Genomic DNA, 12,211 nt, shown 5'->3' with positions numbered 1-12,211 from the left:
AGAGATTTGCATATAATGGAAGTGGCAGGTATGTAAATCTCTCTCATGCATATTCATTAGGGATATCTTGAAAACCTGACTGGCTTGACAGGTTTGGGAACCACTGCTAAGTCCTTAATTGCAACTTGCTATTTTAAAAGGCTCTTAGAAAAGCCCCCAAATGGCCACCTTAATTGCTCTGCCTCTTGATGTGCCGTTTGTTTCCCTGTCTCCTCGCGGCTTGGATCTCCCGCTCCTGTTCGGGGAACGGCCAATGCGCGTTCCCGGCACCGCGGCGCGTGACGTGTGCAGGGAGCCTGCGCGCGCCGGCCGGGCTCGCTGACGCGGTATCCGGCGCGGCTCTCCTTCGCCGAAGCGGCCCGAGCTTCGGGGATGGGCGCGAGGACGCCTGGCGCGCGCTCTCTAGCCGAACGTTCGCCGAGAGCAGGAGGCGGCGCGAGAGCGGCCGTTGCTGCAGCTGCCGGGGTCGCTCCCTCCGCCCCGTCTCCTCCCTTCCGGGGCTCCGCTTGGGCTTCTCGGCGGCCAGCCGGAGCAGCGAAGGCAAAGTTGGCGTTAAGTGGCTCGTCCACAGCCACCGGATAGCTTTAAACTTTGAAGGCGGCTGAGCTCGGGATCCACCACGTCACTGCTGGAGTCGGTGAGTAGCACTTTCCTTCTCTTTTGGCGACGGAGCTGGCTTGCTTTCGCTTCATATGACAGATAACCTGGACCAAGTGGATCTTTCCAGGAGTTCAATAGAGAACAACAACAATAAAAAAAAGACCAGTAAAATTGGCCTCAGTACATGGGGAAAACTTGCGCTAAGGACCTTTGCACCCTTTGTGCAAACTTCCAGTCAATGATGAGAATGGCAGTTTGTGTTTCGCTTAGGTGGCTTGTTCGTTTCCTTACGTTCTTCTCTGCATATCCTATGGATCAAACATGATTGCAAATCAAACCCAAATGGCCCATCCACTCTCTCCTCCTCTCCCTAAAATATACCTCATGTGCCTGTCCCATGCTTTCTTGAATTCAGACAGAGGAGACTATTTCACACATCTACCGTCCTTTAGGTAAAAAACCCAAAAATATTCCTATCACCTCTTAACTTTATCCTATGTCCTCTCATTCTGCAGCTTCCTTACTTGTCTCGGGCATTTATGCCACGTAGGTATTTAAACATATCTATCATATCTCCCTTTCCTCAAAAGTATAAATATTGAGATCTTGACGAAGACCATTGATCATTTTAGTAGCCTTCCTCTGTCTAGACCGACTCCATCCTGTTTTTATTTCTGGAAATGATTGTGGGATGGATGGATGAACATGATCTGAAATTAAATGTTAACAAAACAGAGGTGATGGTGGTGAAAAGCCAAAGGGATAACTTTGAGTTAGAAAGTGTTGATCTGATGGATAAGAAACTGTTAGTCAAAAAAGAGATGATGGTACTGGGAATCTGTTTTGATAGCTGTTTGATCATGGAAAAACAAACATTGAAAATGATTCAGATGGGTTATATGCAATTGCAATTATTATATAGATTAAAACCTATGGGGCTTATAATCAAAACAGAAATATGTCTAAAAACCGGCCTAAATCGGCACTTGGACGATCAGTGACACAAGTTGTCCAAGTGCCGATAATCGAACCAGGTTTTTTTTTTGTAATTTTTTATTTAGAAGAAGAGTAGGAGCATACAGTACACTCACACAGTACACTCGGCAAAGCATCACACCCACTCTCACCCTGTTTAAAGAATTCCCCAACCCCCTACCATCCTCCCTCCCACAACAGCAGGTAAACAAGAGAAAAAGACTTAACCCCTAGTATCCAGTTCCCCAACAATTCCTCACACAGAGAGAAGCACCTTCAATACAGCAATTAGAGCTAGACAGCACGTACAGCAACCAGAAGACTAAACAAGAGACAACACCAGTGTGACTCCCCCCCAAGCCTCCCCCAGCACACTTTCCCAATTCCAAACCTTCCACTGCCAAAACTCTATCCCAAACATCCACATATTGTTAATAATAATAATAACAGCTTATATACCGCAATACCGTGAAGTTCTATGCGGTTTACAGAAGATTAAGCAAAGGTAACAAATTGAATTAACTTTAAAAGGGGAGGAAGAAAGAGAATTAATAGGACAGGAAATTCATTGTTGAGGAGAGAGTGATCAAAAGGACAAGTTAATCGCTATAGAGGGGAGAGAGAAGAGAGGATCAGTTGTCTAGATGCTTTAGGAACAAGTGTGTTTATAGACATTTCCTAAATTCCCCATAAGTAGTGGGCGAAAGCAATTGTTCTAGGTCTTTACCCCATGATACTGCCTGGTGTGAGAGAAGGTGTTCATGGTGTTTTTTCAGTTTACAACCTCGAACTGGGGGGGGAAACGAAATTGGAATGTGAGCTTCTCTTGTGTCTGTTGGCTGAGAAGAAGAAAAGGTCAGTTATGTATTTAGGGGCAAGTCCGTGTAATGCTTTAAAGCAGAAGCAGGCAAATTTAAACTTTACGCGCGCCGCCATTGGCAGCCAAGCTATGACCTTGCCAACAAGGCCGAGAGCCAATATCTCTCACATACCCAGCCCAATTTGTCTCGCATAAGGTGCAAGTAGGGCCCAGGCGCACTCTTCCATAGTGAGCCACAGTCAACCGTGCCGCTGTGAAGGCTAACTGAGCCAATTTGTCCTGTGTTTCATCTACCCCTTCCGTGGGCATCCCCAGGAGCGCTGCCTCTGCCCGCACCTCTAGTGGTACCTGAAGAAGGGCCCCGCATGCCCGAATACCTATCCCCAATTGGTCTGAATCTCTGGGCAGCCCCACCACATATGGGAGAATGTACCCTGTTGTTCACACCCGCTCCAGCAAAGATCACTAGAGGTGGAAGATATTGTACTCAAGGTAACAGGTGTCATATACCACCTCACTAACAGTTTCAAAGCATTTTCCATCAAAACAGGCGCCCAAGCCACATGATAAATCCTGTGTACTACCCAGCCCCAGCCCTCCTACTCCAGGTAGGGCTAGTCTCAGTTAGGGTGCTGGTCTTTGACCAAGGGCCGCTGCATGAGCAGACTGCTGGGCACGATGGACCACTAGTCTGACCCAATTCTTATGTTCTCCAGGACTAGCCCCAAATCTGCTTCCCATCCAATATATAGGCCGGTTTGTGTCCCCTGTCCCTATGTATCATGTGATACAATTTAGATATACATCCCTTCTGCACAGGCAACCCAAGCAGTTGTTCAAATTCTGACCATATATAGTAGGATCAGCCTGATGCGCCCACATGAGATATCTTTTCACTTGCAGATAAGGGAAAAAGTCCCCAGATTCCAGCTTGAACATAGTGCGCATTACCAGGAAGGCCCGAATGGACTCCCCTCCAGGAATTGGCCAAATTACTGCAGCCCTCTTTACGAGCCCCTCTTCTCTCCCCGGTATAAAATCAGATGCAAATCTCAAGGAGAGGCGGTGTAATCCCTTAGCTCGGCCCAACACCTTTCCAAACTCTCAACGTCCACCTGGTAAACAGATTATCAGTAGCCCCAAAATCCCTTTCCCCTAGATCCACCCACATCAGGGACCCCAAATCCCGCTCCCCTAAATAGCATCCCATCAATCCCTCTTCCACCTGCACCCACAACTTCAGAGGTACAGTATGCCATTCAACCCCCACCCTCAACTGCGCCATCTGATAGTAATGCTCCAAGTAAGGAATACCCAAGCCCCCTTACGCCTTAAACTTAAACATAGCAAATCAGGCAGCTCAAGGTCTGCGCCCCCCCCCCCACACAAAATTCAGCAAACTCTGATGCCACTGCTGAAATCGAACCAGGTTTTAGACGTATCTAAAAATGACTTAGGCCTTCACGGTGCTGCAGTATGCCCAGAGCTAAAAGGGGCGTTTTAGGAGGAGTGGTGAGAGCAGGATTTGGGCGGGCCGTGGGCCGTCCTAGACTTAGTCGTACTGCATGTACTGTATAACCGAAAGTTTTACAACACTGCCTAGACCAGGGGTGTCCAATGTCAGTCCTCAAGGGCCGCAGTCCAGTCAGATTTTCAGGATTTCCCCAATGAATATGCATTGAAAGCAGTGCATGCACATAGATCTCATGCATATTCATTGGGGAAATCCTGAAAACCCGACTGGATTGCGGCCCTCGAGGACTGACATTGGACACCCCTGGCCTAGACGAAACTTGGATGTTGTGACTTAAGCTGTCTAAACCCAGGTCTAAGTCACAAGAAGGTATCCAAAGTGACCAGATAACCACTGTAGGGACAAAGTACAGTCCCCTAAACACTCCCCCAGTGATCACTGACCCCCCCTCCCGCCATAAAAATTTTTAATAACAACTTTACATATCTGCCTCCAGAACATCAGCGCCTGGCATAGGAAAGCCTAATAGAGCTGCACAGAGGTGGCTTAAGTGGTCTGGGGGGTGGGCTAGTGAAGCATGGAGAGGAGGACCCAGCCTCGTAAGCCACTCTAACCACTGCATGCATGGTGAAACATGTGCACCCCCTAAAACTCCCCCAAACCCTTATGTACTGCCATATAAGTGGCACCAGCAGCCATTAGGGCTATTGGGGTGGTAGACAGGTGGGTCTAGTTGATTCTGGGGGATGTTTTGGGGGGCCCCACCATGACCTATACAGTTGTTGTGGTGAGATGTGTATGTGCCACCCTTTTTGTGAAGTTCACAGCAATGCCCTGTAAGGTACCCCACTACTCTGGTGCAATGTTTGGGTGTCCAGTCCACCACTTTGCTGACCTTGCCCATTTCCAAAAAGTCTTTTTCTTGACGTTTTTGACTTGGACAAATTTTTGGCCGAAAATGGGGTATAAAGATGGACAACTTAGCGGTCTGGATGATCAGACGGCTGGATGATGGGAAATATTTGTACAATTATCATTATTTCAGTTCACCTATGAACAGGGTAGAACCAAAACTCTGCTCAGTGCAGTTAGATGATTTTCGGGAAAAAAAAAATGTTGGACGTATTTTTTGAAAATGGACCTTTTCCCATGTCTGACTTTGGGCAACTAGCGACTTGGGTCCAAAATGGACTTAGACATATCTTTTGTTTATGCCCCTCCACGTTACCAGCATATGATTTCTGTAGTGTGGTACAAGCATTAATACTGAGTAGAGTGAACTATTGCAGTTCTCTTTATTTAGGAGTTACTAAAGTGAAGATGAGGGCACTGCAGATGTTAATTAACTGCTGCAAGATTGATTTTTGGGGTTTCAAGAATGACCCCAGTGTTGAAACAACTGCACTGGTTACCTATGCAGCAGAGAGTACAGTTTAAGATTCTTTCAATCATACAACAAATTTTATATCACGTTTTTTGAAATCTATCAACCCAGAAAATGTTTGAGATCTGAAAATAGTATGAAGTTGAGTTTGGAGAGTAAGATATTAAGATCGGGGCAACAATGCTGTCTGTGGTTAGCTCTGGAATGCGCTGCCTAGTATTCTGCGATTCTGTGATGGGAGATTGAACTTTAAGAAAATGTTGAAAACAAAATTATTTGTCAATGCCTTCCTGTGCTAATGCTATTCTCTGTTAATGCCTTCCTGTCCTGTAAATGATTTATGGGATCTTGTGATTCCATCTTGTAGGATGAATTTAAAGAAGATTTTGATAATGATATTGTTTGTTAATGTCTTCCTGTATTTGTCTTGTTGCAACATGTTTAGCATTTGTTAAATATGTATGCATGTGATTTTGTAAACCGCACGGTATATAAATTTTTAAATAAATATCTTTTTGAAGGTGTGGTTTCCAGAACTGTACACAACATTCTAATTGAGATCTCACCAGAGTCTTATACAGGGGCATCAATCAATACCTCTTTTTCCTACTGGCCATACCTCTTCCTATATACCCTAGCATCCTTCTAGCTTTTACCTTTGCCTTTTAAATCTGTTTGGCCACCTTTAGATCATCTACATACAATCACACCCAAGTCCCGCTCCTCTTTCATGCACAGAAGTTCTTCACCCTCCTTCTTCCACTGAACCAGTTCCTGACCCAGTCCGTCACTTTGGGACCCATCCTGAGGGCACTCAGTTTATTTATTAGATGTCTGTGTGGAACGAACATTGTTGAAGGCTTGCTAAAATCTAAATACACCACATCTAGTGAACTCCCGCTATCCAATTCTCTGGTTACCCAGTCAAAGAAATTGATCAGATTTGTCTGACTAGACCTAAATGAATCCATGTTGCCTCGGGTCCTGTAATCCACTGGAGTCCAGAAATGTCACTATTCTCTGTTTTAAAAGCATTTCCATTAATTTACTTACCATAGAAGTCAGACTTACCAGTCTGTAGTTCCCTACTTCTTTCTTCCCCTTCTGTAAAGAGATGAACCACATATGCCTTTCTCCAGACCTTCGATACCACTCCCAACTCTAGGGAAGCATTGAAAAGAGCCAACTAGAGGAGCTGCAAGAATTTCCCTAAGTTCCTTCAGTACCCTCAGATGTACACTGTCCAGCTCCATCGCTTTGTCCACTTTAGTTTAGCTAGCTCCTCACAAACACAATCATGGTCTACCACACATTCCAGTCCTATTTGCATTTGTCTTCTGTGATCCCACTCCCGGTACCTCAACTTTGAATGCAGAATAGAGAGCTGCACGGGGACGACGGGGATCCCGTGGGGACGCCCCCTAGGGTTGCGGGGTTCCTGCGGGGTTGGATGTACTCGTGAAGCTCGTCTTGTCCCTACCTGCCTTGCCGCAGCACACAGCCGATCGGAAGTCTTCCACGATGTCAGCGCTGATGTCGGAGGGAGGACTTAAGCAAAGCCCTCCCTTCCTCCAACGTCAGCGCTGGCATCAGGAAGACTTCCGGTCGGCTGTGTGCTGCGGCAGGGCAGGTAGGGAAAGGCAGTGGCGTATCAAGGGGGGGAGGTCTGCCCCGGGTGCAGCCTTGGGGGGGTGCACAGCCAGCCAGGTCCCCTTACCTTTGTGGCGCTTCCCCCAACCGACCGACAACAGGCCCGGTCCGACAAACCTTCCTGCCCTGTAGCCGCAAATCTAAATTACCTTCTTACAGCAGCTTCAATACTCCAGCTGCTGTAAGAAGGTAATTTAGATTTGCGGCTACAGGGCAGGGAGGTTTGTCGGACCGGGCCTGTTCTGTTGTTGGGCGGGCAGGGAAGCGCCACAAAGGTAAGGGGCAGGGAGAGAGAAAGGGAGGAAAAGTGGAGTGGAGAGGAAAAGACGTTTAAGGGAAATGGGTAAAACTGAGGGGGGAGAAGGATGCTGAAAGCACATGGGGAAGACAGGGGGGGGAGAAGGACGCTTAAAAGACATGGGGAAGACAGAGGGGGAGGAGGACGTTGAAAGGACATGGGGAAGACAGAGGGGGAGAAGGACGCTGAAAGGACATGGGGAAGACAGAGGGGGGAGAAGGACGCTGAAAGCACATGTGGAAGACAGAGGGGGGAGAAGGACACTGACAGGACATGGGGAAGATGTGGGGGAGAAGGAAATGGGGAAGAGAGAATGGGGAGAAGACGCTGGCAGGGAAGAAGACAGAGATGCCAGACTATGGGGGGAGCGGAGGGAAGAAGATGGGTGCCAGACCAATTTGGAAGGGAGGAGAAAGGGAGAGGCACAATAACAGAGCAAATGGAAGATGCAGAGAGAAGAGAGATAGTGGATGGAAGGAATTGAATGAGAACATGAGGAAAGCAGAAACTAGGCAACAAAGGTAGGAAAAGAATTTTATTTCTTTTTTTTTTTTTTGCTTCAGGATAAAGTAGTATATTAGTTGTGTTGATAAAAATTTATAAACATTAGAGGCTCTGGTAGAAAGCTGTTTACAAAGTATGTATTCTTCCCAATTAATATTTCCAAATTAATAAAGTCTTTTTGCTTATTTGAAAATGGGTTTCTACCAGAGCCTTTAATTCAGTAGCATAATTAAATGAAATAACTATTTCTGAAGTTTATAGGAATGGACGGGGACGGGTGGGATTTCTGTCCCCGCACAACTCTCTAATGCAGAACATAAATATTTACTAAGCAATTCATCTTTATCAATTTCTATATATTCCTCCCCTTCACCTTTGAGTCTCACAGTGACACTTTTGCACTTCTTCCTATCCTTAATATACAGTATTTAAAAATTGTCTTGTTCCCACCCCCCTGTTTTACCATGTCAGCTATTTTTTTCTTCTTTGCAACTTTGCTTTTCTGATTATTTGACCAGCCTCTCTTAACTTTTCCAGATACTTTTACTCGTCTTCCTCTTTCTGCGATCTTATGTCTTATTCCTTACCTTCTCAGCTACTACTTTTGAGAACCAAAGTGACCTTCTTTTCCTCTTAACTTACTTTTCTTACTAAATGATTTGTTTCTCTTACAATAGCTCCTTTCAGTTTTGCCCGTTATTTTCCTACTTCTTCCAGATGTTCCCATCCAGACAGTTCCTTGATATAATCCACCATCTTGAACAAAGTTAGGTTTTGTGTTTGTTTGTTAAAGTCTAGAACCTTTACTTTTGACCGAGCCCTCTCTACACCTGTCTTAATATTACACACCATGCAGCAAAAGAAGTACGATTAGGCACAATTGAGAGTTTGGCGCAGTGGTTAAAGCTACAGCCTTCAAACCCACACTGCTCCTTGTGACCTGGACAAGTCACTGAATCCCCTCCATTGCCCCAGATACATTAGATAGATTGTGAGCCCACCAGGACAGACAAGGAAAAATACTTGAGTATCTGAATAAATTCATGCAACCCATTCTGAGCTCCTCTGGGAGAACAATATAGAAAACTGAATAAATAAAATTGTGATATGTTTTTGTCAAACAGTTGTAAGAATAGTTTAAAAGCAGTGATGTGTTTATGTGTGAATCTTGACACCGCGTTAGTTATTTTGTCAGATGCCACTGGGTGACATTAGTTGAGTTTGTATACTGTTAATTTTTTTTGTTTGTTTGTTTATTTCTGAAACCAGGCTTATTTGAGAAACAAATGCTGTTAATTTTAAACATGGAGTTGAGAAGGTAATGGCCCATTGGTCATCTACTCCCTCTCCCCTTTTGTATCATGCCCATAATTACGACGAACCAGATGACAGCTATTTGGAACATACTGAAGGGACATCTTTTAATAGATGTAATTAATGCCTTTTCATAGCTCAAATGGGCCAAATGAGGAGAGAGGCTGCTTCTAATTAATTCATTTAAGTTTAGTGTCTTTGGAACAGGAACTGCTCTTGTTTATATACTTTGCAGTTAGTAAGTGCAGGGCTCTGTGTGCAGCACACGCTTTAATTCTGCTGTGTGCAGTACGCACGCTGCTCCTTAAACAGCATCCGAATTGTTGGGGACGTAAAGTGGGTAAGGGTTAAGAAACCAACAAACAATTCTCAGCTGCTTGACAAGGCAATCTGTTATCTATCTAAGTACTTGTGCCATTCTGGCTGAAGGCTGGGTTTTTCGTTTGGTTTATTCTTCTGGGTGGTTTTGGGGGCTTTTTTTTTTCTTTAGACATGTTTCACACAAAAGCAATAATACCAGTTGAGGCCCTGTGCATTCATCATTTGTCCATTTGCATGTATTTGGCATAAACAAGTAGCCATGGCAGGTTGTATGGGAAGTGCCAGGGATATATTAAGGTGGACGTATAAGCAAACAAGACATATGCCCTTGGCCCCAAAATGTTAACAGGCCCTATATAATGTGCCAACCAGACTGGTGTGCGAGTCAGATTCCCTTTAGTGTAAGGATGAGAGAGCCAGTTGTGACAATTAGTTTCTTCTGCCCCTGATATCGGCATCCAGTGTGGCCACTTCGTATAAGGCAGGTTGTATGTATAATTTTAGCATATCACATCTTGGCAAAGCTAATAGTCCAGTTTTGAAACAATGTGGCCTTATCAATTATGTACATAAATTGCAAAAGACCTAATATGTTAATCTGGTTCTGTTGCAACTACACTTCTCCCTCCGTATTCGCTGTGATAGGGGATTAACAGACCCGCAATAACTTTTTCGTATGCTGTTCGCTGTTTTCTATTAAAAAACATTGTGAATATGGTGAAACCGCGAATAACATGGTGGGAGACCTTGGCCTGCTCCTGAAGGAGAGGCAAAATATGGTGAGGAAAGTGCTGGGAATCTGCGATTTTCTCTGTAAATGCTTGGAATCAGCGATTTCTCTATGCAAGCTAATGTAATTTGGGGGGAGGAGCTAACAAGCTAAAAACCGCAAATAATTGATTGCTGAATCTACATATATGGAGGAAGAAGTGTAATCTCAAGGTGTGATTGGAAGTCCCAAAGTCTCTGCTGCAGAAGATGAACCTGAGCAAGGAGGTTGTGGGAAGGAGAAAACTACCCATTCCCTCTGCACACGTTAAGCAAATGAGGTTCAACGTGGATAAGTGTAAAGTGATGCATGTCAGTAACAAAAATCTCATGCTCGAATACAGGATGTACTTGGAGAGACCTCCCAGGAAAGAGACTTGGGAGTTCTGATTGACAAGTCGATGAAGCCGTTCGTGCAATGTGTGGCGGCGGCGAAAAGGGCGAATAGAATGCTAGGAATGATAAAGAAGAGGATCACGAATAGATCGGAGAAGGTTATCATGCCGCTGTACCGGGCCATGGTGCGCCCTCACCTGGAATACTGAATCCAGCACTGGTCGCCATACATGAAGAAGGACATGATACTACTCGAAAGGGTCCAGAGAAGAGCGACTAAAATGGTTAAGGGACTGGAGGAGTTGCCCTACAGTGAGAGATTGGAGAAACTGGACCTCTTCTCCCTTGAAAAGAGGAGATTGAGAGGGGACATGATCGAAACATTCAAAATACTGAAGGGAATAGACTTAACAGATAAAGACAGATTGTTCACCTTCTCCAAGGTAGGGAGAACGAGAGGGCACTCTCTAATGTTGAAAGGGGATAGATTCCGTACAAACATAGGGAAGTTCTTCTTCACCCAGAGAGTGGTAGAAACTGGAACGCTCTTCCGGAGGCTTTTATAGGGGAAAACACCCTCCAGGGATTCAAGACAAAGCTGGACAAGTTCCTCCTAAACTGGAACTTATGCAGGTGAGGCTGGACTCATTTAGAGCACTGGTCTTTGACCTGGGGGCCGCCGCGTGAACGGACTGCTGGGCACGATGGACCACTGGTCTGACCCAGCAGTGGCAATTATTATGTTCTTATGTCCTCTCACACTCTATGCAAACTGCACACTAGACGGTTCTCTGCTCTTTCATACATGCATGCAATCCCACACATTCACCAAAGCATGCTTAAGTGCTTGGGTGGAGTTTTTTTCTGCCTAGACACGCTTGCCTGCTTTTTTGGGCTTCCAGCTCAACTGGAACCAGCCTCACTTGGTCTTTCATTCACAATTATGTGGAGTGTTTTGTCCTATCTCTTTATTTTGTATATATAAACACCATAATGTAGCCTAGATATTGTGGTGATATTCTCTGACCAGGGCTACAGAACCCTGTCCTCTGAAGCTCTAGCTCTGCTCCCCAGATCTGACCAGTAGGTATTACTGTTGAGCAGCAACTAATTCAAGACAACTTCAAACACACCCAACCTCCAGAGAAGGAACCTTTAGGGATCTAATCGGAGTCTTTGGCATGCTAGTTTTAAAGAAGTACTTCATTTTGAGACTACCCAGCAATTTACTCCTCCTTTTTTGGGGTTTCCGGCTTAGCTGGAACCAGTTCTGGTAACTGGCACTGTGAGCCTTCATTCATACCTACCCTGCATATTTTTTTCCTTTTAAAGGATATTTTTCCTTTAAAGTAAGTTGGGGAAAAATAAACACAGTTGTTTCACTGACTAATTTTAGATGGTGTGTGCTGCTGTTTGAGACTAAGCATTTAAAATTTTAGAATTATAGGGCTCCTTTTACAAACCTTTGGTACAGTATAATCCCGTTATACTGGACTTGCTTATAACGGAACCTCGCATATAGCGGACGAGGTCCGCTGGTCCCAGCCGAGTGCCATTATAAACATACAGAAAATCATCGGATATAGCGGACTCGCATATAACGATCTTTCGGATATAACGGACAACTATTTTGGTCCCCAGAGCCGCTTTTAATTCGGCTATAACCGACATTCAGGCTCCGCCTACAAGGCACGTGGCATGCCGGTGATATAGTATCAAAATGCAGCCCAGAAAAAAAATGACAGTATTTTTCTTTCCAGTACAGTG

General features: G+C 45.0%; 1 protein-coding gene across 3 annotated transcripts in view; it reads left to right on the top strand.

The window, feature by feature from the left end:
- FURIN (furin, paired basic amino acid cleaving enzyme) overlaps positions 1–12,211 on the top strand; it is a 296,800-nt gene that overhangs the window by 16,155 nt on the left and 268,434 nt on the right. The window contains exon 1 of one of the 3 annotated variants that reach the window (XM_033920628.1): positions 221–637. The exons of 1 other annotated variant lie outside the window; for it this stretch is intronic. The gene's annotated coding sequence lies outside the window, so the exon portion shown is untranslated. Of the gene's footprint in view, positions 1–220; positions 638–12,211 lie in introns of those variants that run through there. One more of the 3 variants, XM_033920625.1, reaches the window with a different exon arrangement.

This window comes from Geotrypetes seraphini, chromosome 14 (assembly GCF_902459505.1).
Source record: "Geotrypetes seraphini chromosome 14, aGeoSer1.1, whole genome shotgun sequence".
In the NCBI taxonomy this organism is placed as follows: Eukaryota; Metazoa; Chordata; class Amphibia; order Gymnophiona; family Dermophiidae; genus Geotrypetes; species Geotrypetes seraphini.
Note: the sequence above shows the minus strand (reverse complement) of the source record. Positions and strands in the feature narration are given on the sequence as shown.